The sequence below is a fragment of the Sus scrofa genome, chromosome 13 (assembly GCF_054392235.1).
Source record: "Sus scrofa isolate SSC_HxYL_T2T_F1_AM1 chromosome 13, Sscrofa_HxYL_maternal_Yorkshire_Landrace_v2.0, whole genome shotgun sequence".
Taxonomy (NCBI): Eukaryota; Metazoa; Chordata; class Mammalia; order Artiodactyla; family Suidae; genus Sus; species Sus scrofa.
In genome coordinates, this window is record NC_139395.1 from 19361526 (window position 1) to 19385649 (window position 24124).

At 36.3% G+C, this 24124-nt stretch overlaps 1 protein-coding gene across 27 annotated transcripts in view; it reads right to left on the reverse strand.

Annotated features, from left to right (window-relative positions):
* Window positions 1-24124, reverse strand: part of TBC1D5 (TBC1 domain family member 5) — a 543840-nt gene that overhangs the window by 394009 nt on the left and 125707 nt on the right. For 5 of the 27 annotated variants that reach the window (XM_084991846.1, XM_084991838.1, XM_084991848.1 and 2 more), the window contains one exon: window positions 22378-22498. The exons of 13 other annotated variants lie outside the window; for them this stretch is intronic. The gene's annotated coding sequence lies outside the window, so the exon portion shown is untranslated. Of the gene's footprint in view, window positions 1-13515; window positions 13630-14271; window positions 14340-22377; window positions 22499-24124 lie in introns of those variants that run through there. 9 more of the 27 variants (XR_014825089.1, XM_021069681.2, XM_084991839.1 and 6 more) reach the window with 3 other exon arrangements.

Here is a 24124-nt window from a genome sequence, read left to right on the forward strand (position 1 = left end):
GGTCTCACGTGTTCATGAGCCAGACCCATCATTTGACAGTCATGTCCCAGAGCACATCCATCATTCATCCCTTTCTGTGTGGTTTCTTATGACTGGTGCCTTTCTCTCCACAATAAAGCGTGGGTAGGCCTCATCTACTCCCCACCCAGGTACTGCCTTTGCTCTCCTCTGCTCACCACCAGTGGCAACTGTCCCTGACAATGCTGCAGCTTCCTCAGCACATCCTACTCACTGAGCCCTGCATTCTCCTCACTCTGTGCTGACCACCCGTTTACCAAGCAGCACTATTACCCAGGGTGCCCCCCATCTTTCTAACACAGCCACACAGTGTGGTCCAAAAACTGCCCATCACACTCTGTGGATTGTAGCAAAAAAGGGGAAAGAAGGCCTTTCTACTGACTCTCAGTTTAGAGAGTACAAGGGTTGTGCTACTTGTCTCTAAGCATCTTATAATATTTCTCTTTACTCTCCTGTTCTTTCTAAATGTCTTCTTCTTAGAGCCCACCAATCCTTCTATCTCCACAGGCCTCTGATCCAAGACCTGAGAGGTCTAAACCAAAAAAAAGAACTGACCCCAGGCTGAATTCAGAAAAGCTTCTTCTCTAACAGTTGAGACTGTATCACCAGGTCTGGCTCTTTAGTCTTTATCTTCTCCTTAAAAATTTTCACCATTGTTCCTACACATCAAAGACTGGCAGGCCAGCTGCGCTGGTCACCACACTACAGATGGGGCTGAACCGCTGGAAGGAAGAAGTGAGGGCAGCACTGGGGATGTGCTACTCAGAAGGAGTCCTAAACCCTAAAACAAAGCATAGAAATATTGAAACATGGAATGCCTTCTCTTGACCCATGTTTCTCATACTTATACTCCATTCCATACTTCACATTAAAAATTCTAAATTATGTATGCCACTCAAAACAGCTTTCCCAATCACAAATGAAAGCCTCCCTTTGAAGAAATATTTCATAAACTAACATTATATCTGAATTCCAGTGTGATTAGGCCAGCAGTGTCACATCAGAATGTCAGGCAATGAAGGCATCCTGCATCTGTCAGCATTCCAAAATGTACTTCCAGACTGACACGGGGTGGGAAAGGAATGGCCAGAAAGAGGACAGCAGGCAAGAACCCACCTGGCTGGGGAACACAAGGAAGTCACCCCCACAACGGGAGCATCCACTCCTTATGCCATGAGAACATACCAAAAGAACAACAGCTTTTCTTGCAAGTTCCATACTGGAGCAGACTCTGCATTACAGGGTAATATGTACTAACACAGTATGAATGTAAATAAGATAGAGAATGGACTAGAGGTTAAGAAAATAACACAAATCCTCTGAAAATAAAAGCAACTTTCAAACAAAATGTGCAATGAATGTCAATATCACTGGTGGTTCAATTTCATTCAGAAACTGATATACATTTAGAAATTAAACTCCTGGCTTTATAAACATGATGAATAAGCAAACACTTTAGGTTAATATATTTTTCCCGCAAGCACTTTATGAAAGAAATTTTCCTCAAAGCTCCATTACTAACAAATTCCAAAGTGTTCAGTCACTAAAATTAGAGTTTCTTATTTTTCCTCATCTATTTTGATACTTTTAGCCATCTCATAAATTGCATATTTTTTGGATTTTTACCAACCTATCCTCCTAGAATTATTTTGGTGAAGATGTGTGTGTGTGTGTGTGTATGTGTGTGTGTGTGTGTGTGTGTGTGTGTGTGTGTCTGTATTTAAAAGTGTACGGCTTTAAAAATTGATCTTTACAACAAATACATCTCAATCCTTGAGTTCCCATCATGACTCTGAGGTAACGAACTTGACTAGTATCCATGAGGATGTGGGTTCCATCTCTAGCCTCACTCAGGGGGTTAAGGACCCAGCATTGCTGTGAGCTGTGGTGTAGGTTGGAGACGCAGTTGAGATCCCGTTTTGCTGTGGCATAGGCCAGCAGCTGCAGCTCCAATCCAACCCCCAGCCTGTGATCTTCCATATGCCTCATGTGCAGCCCTAAAAAGACAAAAACAAACAAACAAACAAAAAACTCAATCTTAAAAAAAAAAAAAAACCTGAGGGAAGAAGGGAGGGATGAGAGGCATTAGAAGATCAGAAATATAAAGACGACAAAAAATGGACAAGGATTGAGGCAGTATGGTATAGATTTCAGGTAATTTTAAGCACAGGATAATTTTAATCTAGAAAAGAGGTCTCAACTCAGTTATAAATATATTTTAAAAAATAGCACACTATTCCCCTAGAGAATCTAGATGGTGGCATTTCTGAAATAAGCAACAACAACAGTTGGTGGGGGGGAAACCACTCTCCTTATGTTGAACTTATTCCATTTGCGGACTCCTACTGCAGGTGGTTCTAGAGACAATAACATGAAAGACATCTAAAACAAAACGGATAAATATGACCACCTATTTAAAATTCATGCAGTTTTTTAAAACTCTATTTCTCCTCAGAGCATCCAATTATCTACAAGATCTATACAACCTGCATAGGAGCTATTATGATTGATTGATTGATTTTAAACAAAAATACCAGCAAATATACACAAAATGAATCTTATCTCCCTTCAAAATACCCATTTTGGGCAGCTATATATCAATTCCATTGAATTCAAAAAGAGGCACTGCTAAAATACTTTGATTAATGGATTATGCACGGATAAATCTTCCCCAAGGGGACTACTTCAAAGGGAATAACACATTTGAATAAACAGGCTCTAATATATTTATTTAAAAATTGACCTCACTAAAATTTATAGTCAAATGTAATATAGAAAACAAACTTTAAAAGACAGTTTTCTGAACAGGTAAACAATTACATTTTCAATTGAAATTTACATGTTCAAAATAAATCTGTTCCCACCACTCATTAGTAAGAAAAATGGAAAATGATAAGGGATAGAAAGATATTATAAAGTCAAGTAAGTATAGAAGGCCATTATATTCACTACCTTTTGAGAATTAAGTTACCTATTGAGGAAAAAGGGAAAAACCTCCAAATTTACAGTATGCATTCTAATTCTATAACAAACAGCAACAAATTCACTAAGGGTAGTCTTTAAAGTCTGCACAGGTAAATTTCTTATATTTTACAAAGCTTTACTTCATTTGCACTTTTATATGGAAAAGCGGTTCCAACTAATAAACAGTAATTCATCAAAAAAATCAAACACATCTCAAAATAATAGACCTCCTAGAAAAGCAAACTACTGTCAATTACAGTTTGGCACCTGAAGGACAGTAATTTTTACTCTTATCTATGCAGTGATTTGAAACAGGTATAATTCAAAACTAGCTCTACTTTATACATCTATAGAAACATCCACAAACATGCTGAATTATATACATTTTCTTCAATTCATCTTAATCTTGAAGCTCTTCCCAAAGTAGCTTGTATTTCAAAGAATTTTACTACATGGCATGTAATTTTACCTCTTTTTTGTTTATTTGTTATGAAATGATACAAAACAAATACTTTGACCACAAGCCTTGGGTGTTCAATGACTTCAATCAAGCCACTGCAATTAATATGAAATTCTAAATACAGAATATAATGCCACATAAATAGTATAACAGCCAAGTCCTGTCTAAGAAGCCATATGTTTTTTCCCATTGTTCAAAAAAGGAGATGACTTCCCGTCACTTATGTTTCTGATTAGCAAGGTGATTTATGCCACAATCACTAAAAATGCCAGCAAGTGAATGAGAAAATGCATAGTGACTGCACCAGATGTGCACAATAAACAGGAATCCCATTGTAATCTCTGGTACTTAGTTTATATGAAGGTAATGTAGGAAACACTCTTGGATATGGCAAAGTCACTCTTTTTTTACATTTGACTATAAATGATACGAAATAAATTGTGTGTTTTATACTTTATGGCATGCATACATTGATAAATTAGGTAGCGTTTTGTATCCCAACTTATCTACAAGACAAACCTGGCTAAGATCATGGGGATTAATTGCTTCAGAAGTGTGAAATGCAGCTTTTCCATTCTTTTCTGCACACTCAGTGAAGAAACAATGATTAATCACTGTTTAACTATTCTCTTGAGGATCTACAAGATTGCCAAAGCAGGACTTATCCTCATAAATCCAAAAAATACAGGTTTAGATCTGTTGCCAGCAACTGAAAGAACATGAACTTAAACCCATTTGTTATCAGATTAAAATAATGTCAAGGTTTTAGAACCCTACTGGTACACAATTCCCTTTTAATCAGTGACTTCAATAGGTAATTAGATTAACACATAAGATATAACAAAAGCACACGTATTTTACAAAAGTAATAATCGATTTACTTTTTTAATTATAAAATAACATCGGCTTAATAATGTCAAACATAACTGCTAAACTTGAGCTGATAAACTCTCTAACATAAACAATTCCTCTGTGCTATTTATCAAAAAAAAATATGTTATCAGATGAAAAACATTTTAAATGGTTATTTCAAAAGGAAAATGACTATTTCCTTCAAGAAATTTTATTCCACAAAGCTACAGCTGAGTGATGATTAAGTAGAAAAATACTATTTAGTTCCAATAGTACTAACATAAAAATGTTTATAAATCTTTTTAAGACTAAAAAATGTAAATTCCAAACTTTAAATCTATACATGATCCAAAAATATGTAATATTTTGAAAGTACAAGAGAAAAGAGGTTTCGAATATTTCAAATTCCAAGTCATATAGGCTTTCAAAATGTCTTCATTCAATATTCACTATATACTGAAGAAATTATGTAACTCTTAAGTCAATTATACTTTTTTTTCCCATTTTTGGCTGACCTGAAGCATACGGAGTTCCAGAGCCAAGGATTAGATCCAAACCACAGCTGGGACCTAAGCCACAGCTACAGCAACGCCAGATCCTTAACCCACTGTGCCAGCCCAGGGATCAAACCTGGGTCCCAGCACTCCCAAGATGCTAAGGATCCCAGTGCACCACAGCAGGAACTCCAGTTACAAAATTTTAAAAATGTATTTTTCTTTTTTTCAGAGTTCCCATCATGGCTCAGTAGTTAACAAATCTGACTAGGAACCATGAGGTTGCGGGTTCAATCCCTGGCCTTGCTCAGTGGTTTAATGAGCCAGTATAGCTGTGAGCTGTGGAGTAGGTCGCAGATGCAGCTCGGATCTGGCGTTGCTGTGGCTGTAGTTCAGATTCGACCCCTAGCCCAGGAACTTTCACATGCCGCGAGTGCGGCCCTAGAAAAGACAGAAAGACCAAAAAAAAAAAGTATTTTTAATAGCTTAAAACTTATTTTGTCACATTAATTAAATGTTAGTATCATAAAGGTTAAATCATTACAAATCAAAGATTTTAAAAATCCCATTTAAATGGGTCAGCTATTCACAGACTATTCAGTATTCCTAAATGGAAATAAAGTAAAAACTTAAAAACTCTACATAAAATAGAATACAGCCACTTCTCAGACCCCATTTACTATTTGTCTAATTATGTGCCCATATAACTTCTCCCTTTCAGTTCGTGACGATTCTTTCAGGTCTACTAGGTACAACAGAGACTAGTGGAAATGCAGGGAGGAGGAGGTTCAAGTATTGGTCAAGTTCACTGCTAAGTCTTTTTTAAAAGTGAATAAGAGGGAGAGAAAGTAAAACAGATTTTGTATTTTCCACATTTCATATAGAGTTGGTTGTTTCTCCATTATCAAAAAGTAAAGAGTTATGTCTACTACGTGGACACTGAAAACCTAAAAATAAAAAAATAAATAAATAAACTTGGCAAGAAAAAGAAAGTTGATTCTCCTTACATACAACTTAAAAAGGAAAACATTATAACATGACACATTTATTGAAGAATTAGCTGGGTACCTGTCATAGAAACAGTCAATAAGAATTTGTTGATCAAAGGAATAGAAAAATTCAGATTGATTCTATTCTGGAAGCTGACGACATTTCTGAGTGTATAATTAGGGGCCCTTTCACCTTCTCCCTACATCCTCAAACATCTTCTCCACTTAAAATTTTTTAATTCAGGAGAGTTCCCATCGTGGCACAGTGGAAACGAATCCAACTAGGAACCATGAGGTTGCGGGTTCGATCCCTGGCCTTGCTCAGTGGATTAAGGATCTGGCATTGCGCTCAGATCCTGCGTTGCTGTGGCTGGCGTAGGCTGGCAGCTGTAGCTCTGATTAGACCCCTAGCCTGGGAACCTCCATATGCTGCAGGTGCAGCACCCCCCCAAAAAAAAATAAGTTATTTAACAAGGAATCAGCTGAGATGATGGCGAAGGAGTGACCTGTGACACACTGACTATTCGCCTAAAAAGGAGAACTTATCTCAGAGTTAGCCCGTGAAGTACTGGGAGGCCTAATCACAAATAACAGATATATTTCAAATGTTAGACCATGACATAAGGTAAGCAAATCTCAAAAGAAAATGAGAGAGAACTTTCATTCTTGCTTCAAGGGGAATGCAATAAGCTAGAATCTGTCTTTAGAGGGAATCAGAATAAAATCATACAAAGCCTAAATCACCTTATTGCTAATTAGTACTTCCTAACGGTGCTCCCCAAAGACAGAGAACTAAGTAAACCAACAGTATACCAAATATACTGACTCTCAGTAAATGTCCTAAGTACACAAGTAAATGTATGGATACATAGGACGTAGTACACAAAATGCCTTCCAGCCCAGTGACCAAGGAACTCATATCAAGTTGTAGGGAAAGGTAGAGTCTGGTCTGTAAAGAATAGAAATGAATTATGCAAACCCAAGAGGGGCCCACTAGGTGCTTTGAGGAAAAGTAAGCACAAGTCTAGTCAATTTTTTTTGTCTAACAATTGCATATTACCCTTGAACAATGAAGGTTAATCTGAGTATCATTTACAGTTGGCTGTCTGTATGTAAAGTTGCCAGGCATCCACAGAGTCAACCAACCATGGACCCTGTACTACTACGGTATTTACTACTGAAAAACTATCCACGTTTGAGTGGACGATGCAGTTCAGATCTGCATTGTTGAAGGGTGGGCTGAAACTCCTTTCCCATCTGTAACCCTTCCTAACTTAAACTCTCCACTGTCAGAGCACAGCAAACAAGCTGCTTGAATCATGTCCCAAGACAACAAGAGCAGTTCCTACAGCCAGAGGAGAAATCACTATAGGGGGCTGGGAACTTGAATAAAAATAGCTAGGAAGAACAACATTATTCTAACTCAGAAACACATGAAAGTGATCCCAGATATCACAATATACTAGGAAGAAAATGCTAGAACTCTAATGGTCTTATCATATTCCACACTTATCTACTGTGCTCCTGGGCTGAGGTGAGTAGGAGAAATATGAGTCATAACTCATCCATAGATTTTTACAATTTGTAAAATTTGGTGGTCTCTCAAAAAGGTAAATAATTACATGATGCAGCAATTTTACTCCCATGTATTTATCTAAAAGAACTGAAAACAGGTACTCAAATAAGAACATGTACACACAAATTCATGAAAGCACTACTCACAGCAGCCAAAAGGTAGAAACAATGCAAATAATTATATATAGAGTGGAGTATTATTCAGCTATGCAAAAGGAAAAGTACTGACAGGGTGCAGTAAGAATGAACCTTGAAAACAGAATGCCAAGTGAAATAAGCCAGACATAAAAGTTAACATGATTCCATTTATATGAAATATTCAAACTAGATAAATCCTTCGAGACAGAATGCAGATACCAGGAGATGGGAAGACGTCAGAATGTGTGAAAAGTAAGGCACCTTAGAGGGATGGAAATGTGCAGAACTAGAGAGAGGTGGTGGCTCCACAGCATTGTGAACATACTAAGAGCTATTGAATTATTCACTTAATTTTATGTAATATAAATTTCATCTCAATAAATTATTCTTTAAAAAGATATTCTACTTTTAGATCAGCCTTTCCTTATTTTCTTCTTTCCAGAGTATTTAAAGATTTCCATAATCTTCTTTAATATTGGAAGACTCTTAGGATGAAATATTTATGGTTTTGAAAAAACATTTATCTCCAGTTCACTAATCATTTAAGCTTCATTTAATTTTCCCATCAAATTTAAGTAAAAATTTTTTTAAAAAGTTAAACTTTTAAAATATTACATCAGTTTATCTGACAAAAATAGGATTAAAGATTTTTTTCCTTGTTTCTTTTGTATGTTATTTTTATTTTTTATTTTGTTCAGCTCTACCAAGATACAACTGACATCAATATAATAAAACTAAGATATTTAAAGTGTGTATCATGATGGTTTAATGTACTTATATAACATGAAATGATCTCCACCATCTAATTAATTAACACATTCATCAGCACTTTTTAGGGGATGGGGGAGTGAAAACATTTAAGTTCAACTCTCTTAGTGAATTTACAATTATATAATATGGTGCTATCAACTATAGTCACCATGTTACACATTAGATCTTCAGACCTTATTTATCTTAGAGCCAAAAGTTCTTAATTTTTCTACTAAATTCTATTTCCCCCATGCTCCCAACCCTCAGTAATACTTTTCCACTGTGACTCTCTATGAGTTTGACTTTTTCTTTTTTTATAGATTCCAGTTCTTGGTATCATGCAGTATTTGTTCTTAACATTACACATTCAAGGTCCATACATGTTGTTGCAAATAGCAGGGTTCCCTTCTTTCTCAAGGCTGAATAATATTCCACTAAATTTACATGCCACATCTTCTTTTCCCATTCATTCACTGTTGGACACCAAGTTGCTTCCCTATCTTAGCTATGGTGGATAATACTGCAATGAATATAGGAGTGCAGATCTCTCTTTGACATTCTGTTTTCTTTTCCTTTGGCTATATACTCAAAATGTTAAATTTCCAGATCAAAGAATAGTTCTTTTTTTAGTTTTATAAGGAAACTCGACACTATTTTCCATAATGGCTGCACCAATTTACATTCAAACTGACAGTGCACAAGTGTTCCCTTTTCTCCATATCCTAACCAATACCTTTTATCTCTGTTAAATGATAAAAATTATGACAGGTGTGAGGTGATCTTACTGTGGTTTTGATTTGCATTTCCCTGGTAATTAGTGATGTTAAACAATTTTTAATTTACATGTTGGCCATCTGTATGTCTTCTTTGGAAAAATGTCTATTCAGTTACTTTTTAAATCAAATTGCTTGGTTTTTCATTATTGATTTGTGTAAGTATCAATGTATTTTGGATATCAACCCCTTAACAGACACATGATTTGAAAATACTTTCTCTTATTCATTAGGTTACATTTTCCTTTTGCTTATAGTTTCCTTTATCGCACAGTAGCTTTTTACTTTGATGTACTCCAGCCCATTTATTGAGTTTTGCTTTTGTTGCCAAATTCAAAGAAATCATTGCCAAGACCAATTTCAAGCAGTTTACCCCATTTTATGGCTTCAGGTTTTATGTTCAAATCTTCAATTCATTTGGCGTTCATTTCTGTGTATGGTATAAGATAGGGGTCCAATTTTCACAACATTACTTATTAAAAAGACTATTCTTTGCCCAATGAATATTCTTAGTTCTTTTGTCATTAATTGGCCACTTATGTGATGATTTATAAGATCTCACTTCTGTTCCATTAATCTATCTGTTTCTATGCCGATGCCACACTGTTTAGATTATATAGCTTTGTAATATTGCTTGAAATCAGAAAGTGTGATGCCTCTAGCTTTATTTTTCCTCAAGACTGCTTTGGAAGTTCCTACTGTGGCTCAGTGTGTTACAAACCTAACTAGTATCCATGAGGATGCGGGTTCAATCCTTGGCCTCACTCAGTGTGTTAAGGATCCAGCACTGCTATATGTTGTGGGTGGTGTAGGTCGCAGATGTGGCTCAGATCCCACATTGCTGTCTGTGACATAAGCCAGCAGCTGCAGCTCCAATTCAACCCCTAGCCTGGGAACTTCCATATGCCATAGGTGCAGCCATTAAAAAAAAAAAAAAAAAAGGCTGCTTTGGCTATTCAGATCTTTTGCAGGTCCATACAAATTTTAGGATTGCTTTTAGTATTTGTGAAAAATGCTACTAAACTTCTGATAGAGTTCATTGAACCTGGAGATTGCTTTAGATAGAATGGACATTTTTAACAACATAAACTTTTCCAATCTATGAATACAGAGTAGTTTCTATTTATTTGTGTCTTCTTCAATATCTTTCATCAATGTTTTATAATATTTAGTGTACATATCTTTCACCTCTCTGGTTAAATTTATAACCAGGTTTTATTCTTTTTGATAAAACTGTAAACAGGATTGTTTTATTAATTTCTCAGACAGTTCATTTAGAGTGTACAAAAATGCAACAGATCTTTACATTTTTTTTTATCCTGCAATTTCAATGAATTTGTTTATTGGTTCCAACAGTGTTTTGGTGGTACCTCTGCAAATAGAAACAGTTTTACTACTTCTTTTCTGGTCTGACTATCTTTTATTTATTTTTGTCTGACTTCTCACTAGAACTTCCAGTACTATATTATATAGAAATGGTGAGGATCAGTTCTTTTTATATGGGAAACAGTCTTGTTCCTTATGGTTATTCACTGCAAAAACAACCCTGGGTATGTGCCATATCATACTGTTTTGATTGCTGTAGCTTTGTGTTATGGTCTGAAGTCAAGGAGTATGATTCTTCCAGCTCTGTCTTCTTTCTCAAGATTGTTTTGGCTACCTGAGGTCTTTTGTGTTTCCATACCAATTAAAAAAATTTTCTAGTTCTATGAAAAAAAGCCACTAGTATTTTGATAGGAATTGCTATAAATCTGTAGATTGCCTTGGATAATATGGTCATTTTAACAATATTAATTCTTCCAATCCAAGAGCATTTGTTTGTGTCATCTTTAATTTCTACTATTAGTGTCCTATAGTTTTCAGAGTACATTCAGAGTACAGGTCTTTACCTCCTTGGGAAGGTTTATTCCTAGGTATTTTATTATTTTTGGTGCAATGGTAAATGGGATTGTTTCCTTAATTTCTCTGATAGTTTAATAAAGTATAGAAATGCAACAGATTTCGGTGTATTAATTTTGTATCCTGCAACATTACCAAATTCTCTGAGCTTTTATAGTTTTCTGGCAGTGTCTTAAGGATTTTCTTTTTTTTTTTTTTTTTTTTTTTTTTGCCTTTTGGTTGGGGGGGGAGGGCGTGCACTCACAGCATATGTAAGTTCCCAGGCTAGGGGTCAAATCAGAGCTGTAGCCGCCAGCCTACATGACAGCCACGGCAACTCGGAATCCAGGCTGCATGTGTGACCTACACCACAGCTCATGGCAACGCTGGATCCCTTAACTGAGCAAGGTCAGGGATCAAACCCACATCCTTATGGATATTAGTTAGTTTCATTACCAGTGAGCCACAATGGGAACTCTCAGGATTTTCTACATATAATATCATGTCATCTGAAGAGACAGTTTTACTTCTTCCTTTCCAACTTGGATTCCTTTTATTTCTTTTACCTCTGACTGCTCTGGCTAGGACTTCTAAAACTACGTTGAATAAAAGTGATGAGAGTAGGTATCCTAGAGCTTTCTTTTTCAAGTGTTTGTCACTTTGAACTTCCCTTTAGAACTGCTTTAGCTACAATGGATTAGGGATAATTTTCATCTTTTTACTTTTCTATATATATCAACCTAACATATTCCTTTTACAAAAAAAAATGCTTGCAATTTATTAAAAGTATAAAAATGTTAAATAAAATTGGAATGAGCACTAGAAAATACCACTTTGGGAAAGGATCTGTGTTATTCTGAGTTGATACAAAGGACTCTAAAAGTTTAAAATGTTCTAAACCAAGCCTGACTTAAGAGCATCAGCAGGCACATACAGCTTACACATACAGAAAGAAGAGAATAAATAAATATATACCTTACCGTATAGGAATGATTCTATCAAAGATTTATCCTCCTTTTAAATTTTTAGATCTGAGAATTGTTATCTGTGTTCTTACTACTACAGAAGAACCAAGTGTTCTAGCGTTTCCCAGCAGTTACACTGTTCCTTCCCCAAGTCTTTTAATAGTTTGTTGCAAATGGACAGAGAAGAGAAGCACAGAGGAGACAAGAGAAAAGGCAGCTTGCCTGAGACAGAAAAAGAAATGCCTGATTGTATTTATTTTCCCTACAAAAATCCAGTCATGGAGTTCCCGTCGGATCGCAGTGGTTAACGAACCCGACTAGGAACCATGAAGTTGCGGGTTCGATCCCTGCCCTTGCTCAGTGAGTTAATGATCCAGAGCCAGCATTGCCGTGAGCTGTGGTGTAGGTTGCAGACACGGCTCGGATCCTGCGTTGCTGTGGCTCTGGCATAGGCTGGCAGCTACAGATCCGATTAGACCCCTAGCCTGGGAACCTCCATATGCCGAGGGAGCAGCCCAAGAAATGGCAAAAAGACAAAAAAAAAAAAAAAAAATCCAGTCATGAACAAACACATAAGTGATCTAAAGCATGACTTTTGAAATTACGATGATGATCCACTATTAGATAAGGAAATAAATTTAATTATGAACACTAGTATATGTTAAAATATACAAAAATATATATATTAGAATAGCGCATGGCATATACTCCCACATAGTCAGCTTAGAATTGTTTCAACTTTTTTTAATTTCATTTGTGCATTTACACCTGTGGAAAACAGCTCATAAATGTAAATTTTATTTCTTACTATGGGTGTGGTAAAAAGAGTATGTGAATGTTACCTATCTGAGATATCTTCAACTCTAAGTTTAATCATTCTAATTTTAAAACTCCTTCAAAAAATTTAATGAAATGAAATCTGATTAGACCCCTAGCCTGGGATCGAAGTTAGGAAGGAATGAAAAGACTAAAAGGAAAAAAGATATGGATACAAAAAGTGATTAGTAAGAAAACTCCTAAATGTCTGCTGGTGGTAAACATTTTTAAAGTTCCCATGCAGACTCAGTTAAATGAGAAGGAAAATGATGAGGAAAAGGAAAGGATTGGAAGCTGGTGGGTGGATACAGCAAGTGGAAAGAAGCTGATAGGGACTCTGAGTCACTGTGTTAGAGGGCAATACGAAAGGAGCCTATGATCTAAACCTGTCAGAAGTGTATAAACAAATACACAGAAACATAAGGCATTACTATGAAATGAATGTTTATCTCCCCCCGAACTCATTTGTTGAAATCATAATTTCCAGTGTAATGGTATCAGGAATGAGGGTTTGGAAGGTGATTAGGTCATGAGGATAGTAGAGCCTTCATGAATGGGATCAGTGCCTTTATAAGAAACCTTGTTGTGCTCTTTCATTCCTTCTACCATGTGAAGACACAGCAAGAAGAGGTCCACCTATGAACCAGCAAGTGGGTCCTCACCAGACAATAAATCTGCTGGCACCTTGTTCTTTGATTTCCCAACCTCCAAAACTGTGAAAAATAAATTTCTGTTATTTGTAAGATACCTAGTCTACAGTATTTTTGTTGCCAAAGCCCAAACAGACTAAGGCATTGACAGTACTGAAGTTTTAGATGTACATATGAATAAATATATGCTTACCTATCAGGAAAACTTTACTGATCCACAAATCTAACTGACACTTGAAAACTTATGCTCTTGTTATGGATCATAGATGACTTCAGGCTCTGTACAACAGAGGTCTCCTCCACAAGTCTTGGATGAAAATAGGAAACAAAAAAAATCAAGAAAACAGACATAAGCTGAGTTCTCCCTCAACTGAGCTGCTGTAAAAACAGCAAAAACCCAGAAAAATAAATAAACAAACAAAATAGCTTCAAATATTCCTGTCCCCAAACAGGAATGCTAAACCAAAGCCATCACTGCAAAAAGCAAGTTCAAAAAATTTACATCATAATATTTTCACTGTTTAGGGGACAAATGTTAGCCTACTCATTAATCACTCTTTCCATTATCTATTTTAACTCCCAGAAGAAAGTCATTTTATAATACCTCAATAAAAAGCATTAAAATACAAAAAAAAAAATCTAAAACACCTCAATATAAAACAAATCACCTGTTACCACCTTGTTTCACTGAAATGTAATAAAAGTGATCAATAATGAATACACTACTCTAATAGTAAAATAATATCAAGTATTAAAATTCACATAACAAATGGAAATCTGACATTTGAAAACAAAGATGAAAAAATTCCATTGAAAATGCATTCTAAAGCATTAAGAAAACATAAAATTAAAATACAGATGTATCACTGTGGTAAGTAAATATTATTTGTGAATTAAAAATTAATTTCAATAGCCTTATTGCCTGGAGAAAAAGAAAAACATTTATTACCTTTAACAATACACTTTAGTATTCTTTCACAAACCGTATCTGACATAGGTATATCCCTTTGTAAAATCTGCAAAAGTGACAACAAAATTTCTGAAACAGCTATCTAATTTAAGTAAAGAACCTCTTAATAATAATAAAATACTAAACATATTTATTACCACTCTTGTCTAGATCCATTCTTTATTGGTTTTTGTTACTCCCAATAACCTGCTAAAGTTTATTGAGGGCTCAAGCATACGTACAAAAGGACAACAGTAGTTAGGTAATATAATGTAAAATATAATCAAAAACATGGAACTGAAAAACATGATAATATGTCTGAAACCTACTGAGATTCAAGAGAAATTACTTAAAACACATTTCAGCTTCATAGGCTACTAAAACCAACAAAGTATGATTTCTAAAGACTAGAGATGAATGTGGCATTGCTCTCTAGATAGATTTCCAGAAACTGTTTTATGCCCCTGTACTGAATAGAATTCATGTTCTGTTTGTTCGTTTGATAAAGAGAATGATTTACTACATTCTGATGGAGCATTTCCTTATTTTAACTTTCAATCTTACATGAAAAGTTACAAACGACATGTTTCTAAATTATATAATTTATGTATGGAAAAAAAACCTAGATATTGTCAACAGCTTCTTGGACGGCAATATAGTCATTTGGTTTTCTGTATGGTTGAACTAAAAATTGCCATACCACTAAAATAAAGCATGTCTCTATTTCTCATTTTTCCCTTGTAAAAACACAGACCATTTTTATATTACGGATGTCTCTTTAGAATGAAAGACATTCAAATGTCTTTTAATTATTCCAACATAGGTGTATCTGATGAATGTGTGTTTCTGTAACCCTTAGTATAGACTATCATATTACTGTGTCAATACTATTCCAAGAAAAAGGGCTATTTCCTTCATGATGTACGACAGTAACCAAAGAAAAAGTAACTACAATCAGTATTTTGAGCAGTTGTAACTTGTTTTGTTTCTAAGTACATACTTTACACCCAAGTCAATTTTATGTTTCTTCCACTGCTGGGATCAGGATTTACTTTCTTGTTTGGATAGGACATATCCAATAAAAGATCTCACTGATATACTACCAAGAAACCAAGAAGAAAGGAAAAAGACTACCGGAAGAATTAGGAAACATGGAAGACTATCTGTCCAGGAAGAGTGAACGTAAACCCCAGACTTGCTCAGCAAGCCACATGCAGAAGGAATGTTTACCATAGTCTCACTGAAAGGATATACCAGTTCTTCTTCTAGTTATTCTCTATGGAATTGCATAAACATTGAGAAATCTAGAAATAGACATACACATGCACATATAAAAATTATTGTCAGTGTATAAGTTACTGCTGCCCTGGGACTGCAATAATTTATGTAACATCTGTTTTCATATTTTTCTAATTTTTTTCCTAATTAACATGCATATTTAACGCATAAATGCTCAGACCACCTCTTTTTTTCTGCTGACTGTGCTTCTTTATTTTTGAAGTTGTGCACTCTTAGGGAGAATTCAGGAGAGATGGAAAGCAAAATCTTATTGAAAGCATTAATTTTACAATGTAAATAACAGTACTAAACCATTTTTAAGAAAATACTACAGCTTTAAGAGTTTTCCTACGAACAGTTCAATCTGCTAACAAGAGTCATACAGAAAATTATGGTCTGAAGACCAGAAAGTAACATCAAAGCATAATTCCAATATTATATTACTCGTCCTGATTTTTTCTAACTTTTTTTGAGAGCTGAGAAAAACTTTTATAACATCTGTGATTTCTTGTCTTAAGATCTGGTATCATTTTAAAATATTTATGCCTTAGGCAACTAACATAAATATATTGCATATAGTAAACATCAAGAGGTATGCAACTAACTCTCTTTTTAAAACAGTATCAAATACCATCCAGATGTGAGTAAAGGGGAAAGTTTCGACTCTAAAAAGTCATTCAAGTACAATCAACTTCTGGAAGCTCTTAATCTGTACTTGGAAATTGAAAATTCAAAATACTACTAGTCTCTATTTATTTTAAGTAAAATTACAAGCCTGTGAAACCAATGCTCCAACAGCAAATGTATTCCCAAAAAAATAATGGTTAACCTGCCAACACTGTGACTTCATATGTACTTAACCTCATTTTGGAATTAATCATTTTGTCTTTTAATTGTCTAGTTATGTATTTCTCATCTGCTGCCAAGGCTGTTCTAGGCCTTCGTAGACACTGAAAAGTCTCATGGACTTTACATTTTATATGGGGAAACAGACAGTATCCAACAATCATGCAAATACATAATTGCAAACAGAAATAAATGCTATTAAAAATATGGAAGGTACCTTGCATGATATTTTATTAAAGGATACTTGATTTAGCCAAGAGAACAGCAAAGACCTGAAGTAAGACTCTTTGACACGAGATCTGAAAGGTATGCCAAATGTTCCAGTCTGGGCACATCAATAGCAAAGGTCTAAAATCATCTATGAGAGAAGCAAAGTCGGGAGAGAGATGCAGAGATGCCTTTCACAGCTGGAGTGGGAACATATGTGAAACAAAAAGGGGCAGAACAGGAGTTTCCGTCATGGCTCAGCAGAAACGAATCTGCCAGCATCTTTGAGGACATAGGTTTGATCCCTGGCCTCGCTCTGTGGGTTAAGGATACAGCATTGTTGTGAGCTGTGGTGTAGGTCACAAATGCGGCTCAAATTTGGCACTGCTACGACTGGTGTAGGCTGGCAGCCGTAGCTTCAATTAGACCCCTAGCCTGGGAACCTTCATATGCCTCGGGTGCGGCATATGAAGACCAAAAAAAAAAAAAAAAAAAAAAAGGAGGGGGTGCAGAACAAGTCAATAAGGCAAAATTACTGAGGGATTTTAAATAAAGTCTGACAATCAATTGTATGTTATATGTTGAAAAAATATCAAATTTGGCGGAATCACGGAAAGAGCAAAAGAGGCACAGGGCAGCACTTACGTCTGAGGTGATGCAGCACAGAATAAGGCAACAGTGAGGGAAACAAAGGCAGCAGAAAGAAACTTAGAGGAAGCACTCAGCAGAACCTGTTGGAAGATTAGACTTTATGGAGGGTGTAGATGGAGAGCAATTACATTCACTGATATAAGGAACCCTAAAAGAAGGGTGCAGCTGTTTTAAGAAAGAGCCCAAGTTTTGATTTGGACATATTAAGGGATTACATGGTGAAATGTCCTTCGACGTTTCAACATACACACCTGGAGCACCAAAAAGAGCCTGGAGCTGTAAGGAGAGCTACAAGAGCTACAACAGAGGTCTAAATTATCTTCCCAAAGGAAAGCCCCTTCACACATCTAGTATCTTCCTCGTTTCTAGCCATCAGACCACATCAGAACAGCACAACATACTTCATAACTGGACAAATGCATTTAGCCTACAATTGGTTAACTCCATTAGCATATTTGGCTCACCTTAAGTTGCTAGAGAACTCAAAAAGTGGTTCAGTTGATTAATGCTCACGATAATCTCAGAATTTTACAATCCTTGTGCCTACTTTTCAGATGAGGATACTGAAGTTTGGGGATGTAAGTGAAGAAAAGCCAGTGAGTGACAGAGACATCCTTCCAACCCAAGGCCACCAGAATCTATAGCCCATTTTTCTTTCCACTGTAAAGGAGGGTATTAAGGACAGTGTAAGAGCCTGGGTTTTATAAAAATTGTGAGTCATTATGCCGTAACACCTGAGACATATATAATATTTTAATATTTTATATATATGTATATATAAAATATTTTAAATCAAGAAGAGTCTAGGTCTTAAAATCAAATCAATTCAGTTTCAATCCTGAGCCCAGAAACCCTCTTACATTTCCTCATCTGCAATCCCGCCCATCCTAGAAAGTATTAACGTTTTAGGAAACACATGAAGGCTCTGGGTTGGACATCACCATTAACATGACATGTTCCTTGACCACAGGAGTGTCAGCTGAAAGTGGACTCAAAACCAAGACTGATACTGATAGCCTTGGAAATTCCCCAGAACAGGACATAGTGAACAGCTACCTCAGCCCAACCCTATTGTTGCTCCAAATGAGGAAGGGTAGCTTCCATCAGAAGACAGAAGCCAATCTCCTAAAAGCTGCCGGTAGAGAATTAAACAGCGGTTCTACAACTTGAGTGTGCACAAAAAAAATCTCCTAAGAAACTTCTTAAGATGGAGATTCCCAAGCAGACCCTCTCAAAGATTCTAATGCAGAAGTGGAAACACTACTCTTCAAGCTTTCTATAAGATATCTACCAGAGTTCACATCATGGCTCAGGGGTCAACAAATGCGACTAGCATCCATGAGGATGTGAGTTCGATCCCTGGCCTCACTCAGTGGGTTAAGGATCTGGTGTTGCCATGAGCTGTGGTGCAGTTCGCAGACGCAGCTTGGATTCCACGTTGCTGTGGCTCTGCTGTAGGCCAGCAGCTGCAGTTCCAATTTGACCCCAAACTGGGAATCTCCATATGCTGTGGGTATGGCCCTAAAAAAAAACAGATTTAAAAAAAAAAAAGATGTCTACCAATAACCATTTTTCAGGCACATAAATTTTAAATTATCTGCTGAATATACATATTGTTCCATTTAATCCAATTAAATTATACCCAACTTAATATAAAAATTTCAAATATGTTTTTGAACAATTGCTATCAACGTTCCTTTTCAACTGAAAGAGGGATAATCAAAGTAGTTTTAACATACACTAGTAGTAGTAGTACACATAAAATGTCTCCATCAAATTTGATTTTCCTTAATATAGATTTTAGTCTGGTGATTAAAACTAAGTCATTTAGGGATTTACATGTCAAAAGACATAGACATATTTAAGGGAGATGAATGGTTCATAAGGAAAACCTTGTTGCAAAAGTTAACTGCTGTCAGAATTCCCTGGTGGTCTAGCAGTTAAGGACTTGGCGATGTCACTGCTGTGGCTCAGGTATGATCCCTGGTCTAAGAACTTCTGCATGTTGCTGGTATACATAAAAAAAAAAAAAAAAAGTTAACCACTAGTTAACTATATTGTTGATTAGTAAAGAATCTTAAAAATATGTACGAGGGCATAACACAGTAACACTTAAGAGCTTACATATAACCCTCGGTGACACCAACAAATATTAACAAACACTGGTAGAAAATGTCCCCTGTATTTCCAGACACCGCAGACTGCTTAGAAAGCTAATACCCGTCTTTCCCTCTCATGAACCACAGTTATCACTAGGGAAGAATACATTCCAGTCACTGTCCCAGCAGCCCCCATTAACCTGATCTACTGGCAGGGCACTGAGTCAGGGCGGCCTCAACAACCTTCCAGGGGCTGCGCGATTCCAACAAATTCCAAAACTCCAAACTTCCACCCAAGGCTAACTAAATTTAATCTTTAATTTTGAAATTTCAAAATGGATGTTATTATTTCAAGGCTTATCTGTGAAGCTAAATGTGAGCATTTAAACGTTTATTTTATACTATTTCCTTGAACTCCTCTGAATCAAAGAAAATACTGACCCACATTTGTCTGTCTGTTTTTAACCTCACCTCTTAGGTCAGGACCATGAGAGGGAATAGAAAGCTAAGTGGCTTTAAAAAATACTTTGGTGACACTGACATCAGTACTCTACCAGGATACTAATATTCATATGAGTATCTCAAGGCCACCTCATCTCTACTCTGCACCCGACAAAAACAAACAAAGCAGCTAATAAGAACTTAAGAAGACTCACTTGCCCAAAACCTCATCACTAACAAATAAATGGTAACGCTGGGATTTAAACCCAAATGCGATACGGTCCTAACCACCATATCATACCACATCAACTTAAAGGCAATGCTAGGTGTAATTCACCTGATTATTCACTCTGTTCACGACCTCCCTTAACTTTATAAACCTTACATAGTCTATGATCTCAAAAGCGCTGACACAATATAAAACTGTTTCTTTGACTTTTATGGTAAACAAAATGCTGCCAGACTGTGCTAATAATAAAATATTTCTTCACTTCCAAAATGACTCTTCATCTTAGAATTCTTATAATAGTATAGGACATTATTTTTCCCAAACAGTCATGTTCATTTGCACAAACCATAATTGGTACCAAGTTAGATTCCACACTACTCTAAGCTCCAGGCAAAATAGAAACCAATGTATGTACAATGAAGGAAGAAAAGAATTCTTTTGATTTGAGGATTCTATCTTCTAGAATCTTGATGCCAATATAGCCTCTCTTCTCTATATCTTGGTCAATTTAGGATCAAGCTCCTATATCAAGTTCAAACTAGCCTATGAATAAAAAACAGATCAGAGGGATAGACTGGGAGTCTGGGGTTGGTTGATGCAGGATTGATGAATGACAAGATCCTAGCGTACAGCACAGGGAACGAAATTCAGCATTGCATGATAAACCATAGTGAAAAGCAATCTCGGAGTTCCAGTCATGGCACAGCAGAGACGAATCTGACTAGGAACCATGAGGTTGCATGCTCAGTTCCCGGCCTCACTCAGTGGGTTAAGGATGTGGAGTTGCCATGAGCTGTGGTGTAGGTAGCAGACATGGTTCGGATCTGGCATTGCTGTGTCTGTGGTGTAGGCCAGCAGCTGCAGCTCCGATTTGACCCCTACATAGCCTGGGAACATCCATACACCATGAGTGCAGCCCTAAAAAGACAAAAAAAAGAAAATACCACAATGGAAAAGAATCTGAAAAATATGTGTGTATGTATATATATCATACACATAACTGAATCATTCTGCTGTACAGCAGAGACTAACACAACATTGTAAAACAAATATACTTCAATAAAATAAATTTTAAAAAAGAAACAGATCAGTCTCAATCACTCTATTTAAATAAACCTAAAAGGTCATTTCTGAGAGTTGTTTTGGGCACTGGAGGTTCATTCCAGTCATGAAGACCAGTCTGAATACCCCACAAAAAGTCAGAAAATTCCCAGAACTGTGGTTTCCCTAAGAGAGCTGCAGATTCAACCTAACTGCACGAGATGAAAAATTCCCTTAAGCATATGTCAGTTTTTGTGCATTTCTTGTGGGAGACACGGGGCATGGGACTTTTCAAAGTAGACATCCTTCACTACAGCAGGGATACAAGCATATTTGTAATTAAAGTATTCCCTTCTTTTAGTATGTTCCTCTAGCTAAGATGAAAATGAGTAATATTTCTAAAGCAATTACTTGAGATTAAACAGACTGAAACTTTAAGCATTAACCATAATTTTACTTTGTATTCTAAATTCTCAGTTCCAGACTTATTAAATTATTCTCTATCTCATTAACTACTCCTTCTTATGTTATTCCATTTGTTTCAGAGTTCCTTTTTTTAATCTATTGCCTTTTTGTAACATCACCTGTCTGTCACCTTTTATCCAGTAAGCACAGTAATTTATCTTGTTCAAACTGAAAAAAGAAAAACTTGGATCATAGTTGATTGCACTGGAGGAAAGACTATGAAAAGTAGTCACAGTCCCAAGTTATTCCAAAGCTGAGGAAGCTTTAGTTCTCAGAAAACAGAAGTGCACAAAACTAATTAAAACCAGAAGAGAACAGATAATAAGTTAGCTCTACAAAGGACTCAATTATTTAACACACATATTTTTTCTGCTTTGTGGCTCATGACTTTCCCATCACTTACTTTACTACCAAACTACTGTTTCTTTATTGATCTCACTGTCTATTAGCTCCTTCTCAAAAAGAAATAAAAGAAACCCAAACTGGATAATGTTGCTAATCATTAGCAGCATAGAAAAATGGCTGAATCAATTACTGGGTACTTACTGGGTATTTTAGAAAGATTAGGATAGAGGATTAACAGCCAAATCAGCATAGTAGCTATAGAAATGGATGAGTGAGAGACAAAAGAACAGGAGATAAATGGTAGTACCCAAACACAGAAATAGAAGAAAAGTCAAGTATGTCAATTTCCAAGGTTTCTAATCTAGTAGTTAGGCAGATTATTTGTGCCATGAAATGATTTTTTTTTTTTTTTAAAGCAAGAGGAGAGGGCAGTTCCTGTTACGACACAGCAGAAATGCATCTGACCAGTATCCATTAGGATGCAGGTTCAATCCCTGGCCTTACTCAGTGGGTTAAGGATCCGACGTTGCGTGAGTTGTGGTGTAGGTCACAGACTCGGCTCAGATCTCACGTTCCTGTGGCTGTGGTATAGGCTGGCAGCTATAACTCCGATATGACCTCTAGCCTAAAAAAGCAAGGGAAAAAAAAAAAAAGCAGGAGGAGAAAGGGATAAGGAAAAAAAGCCGATTGAGAGGAAAAGTACATACTATACTGCATCACCTCAGAGACATCCCTCCCTCATTATCTTGCACTAAAGGAAAAAGGGATGTCCAGGACAAATGAAGTAACGAATGATCTCAATTTTAATCCTGCTCACTTTTGTAACATTAAGTAACCTGAATTCACTGACTAAAACGAGGTCTAGAAGATGGTTCACACCGCTAATTCCACGAGTATTTGAGATTTCATTTTATTTTAGGCAGTCTCCTTATTTCAAGACACTAGCGCAAGCCTAGAAATATCTCACAACGAGTACTCTCTTTAGAAAGTTGCAAGTCATGGTCTCTACAGAGCTCATGTAGTATCTCACTCTGAGCTACTTACAGGTGTACAGCTGAATTTCAAAGCTTCTAGTAGGTTACCTGTTTAGTAGGTTTGAAACGAATGCTTCAGCAAAATAGACATAGACATGTATACTGTTTTCAATCTAATAACTCAATAAAACAGCAGTGAATTAATTTACAACATTAATGTCATTTTCTGATATTCAGACGGATAACTTTATAAATGCATTCTTTTTTTTTTCTTTTTTTTTTTTTTTTTTTTGTCTTTTCTAGGGCCGCACCTGCGGCATATGAAGGTTCCCAGGCTAGGGATCCAATCAGAGCTGTAGCCGCCAGCCTACTCCAGAGCCACAGCAGTGCCAGATCTGAGCCGCGTCTGCAACCTACACCACAGCTCACGGCAACGCCAGATCCTTAACCCAATGAGCAAGGCCAGGGATCGAACCCGCAACCTCATGGTTCCTAGTCGGATTTGTTAACCACTGAGCCTCGACGGGAACTCCAGTATATATGTATTCTTCAAAAACACTTTAAAAATATTTAAAGAGTCCAAGAAAAATTATTATGGTGTCACAATGCAATGAAATGTATAAAACTAAAAATATTCATAATCCCATAAGAAAAAATGTTCTTTGAGGTTAAAAGATTATAAACTTGTGAAATGAAAAAACGAAAATCATAAATGTGATAAACACTGTATACTAAAACCTTTGGCTGTATAACTAAAATGGGTTATGAAGATTTTTTTAAGTTAATATTAAGTTAATGGATACTGGAAATTAAGCAAGAGCTCTCAGGCAATTGGTTATTACTGTCCAAGGTCAGGAGCCCACATAAAGCACCCAACTCTTAGGACTTAAAAACAAAAAAAAATCCCCCAAAGTCAGTCTTTTAAAGAAATGATCCTCGAATTCTTCTACACACTTACTTTTACAGTTATTTCTCTCACCCAAATTAAATGAAGGAGAGATGACAGCCAGCTACCATGATCCTAACAAGGACAGTTTCTAAAAGGCTTCCTGAAGCCTTCGATAAAGGCTGGTCACCCTCACCTCCCCAGTCCTCTGCACCACTGCAAGGGGCTCCCCCACTTGTTGCCTAAGTGAGTGAACCCAGAGCCATCTCCCAGAGCAGAAGCTGCGGAAGGGAAAAACAAAAAACAAAACAAAACAAAACCCTAAAGACTAGGTTACTTAATCTAAAACTGTTGCTGCTTTTAAAACACGGCAGCCTAAATATTCACTGAA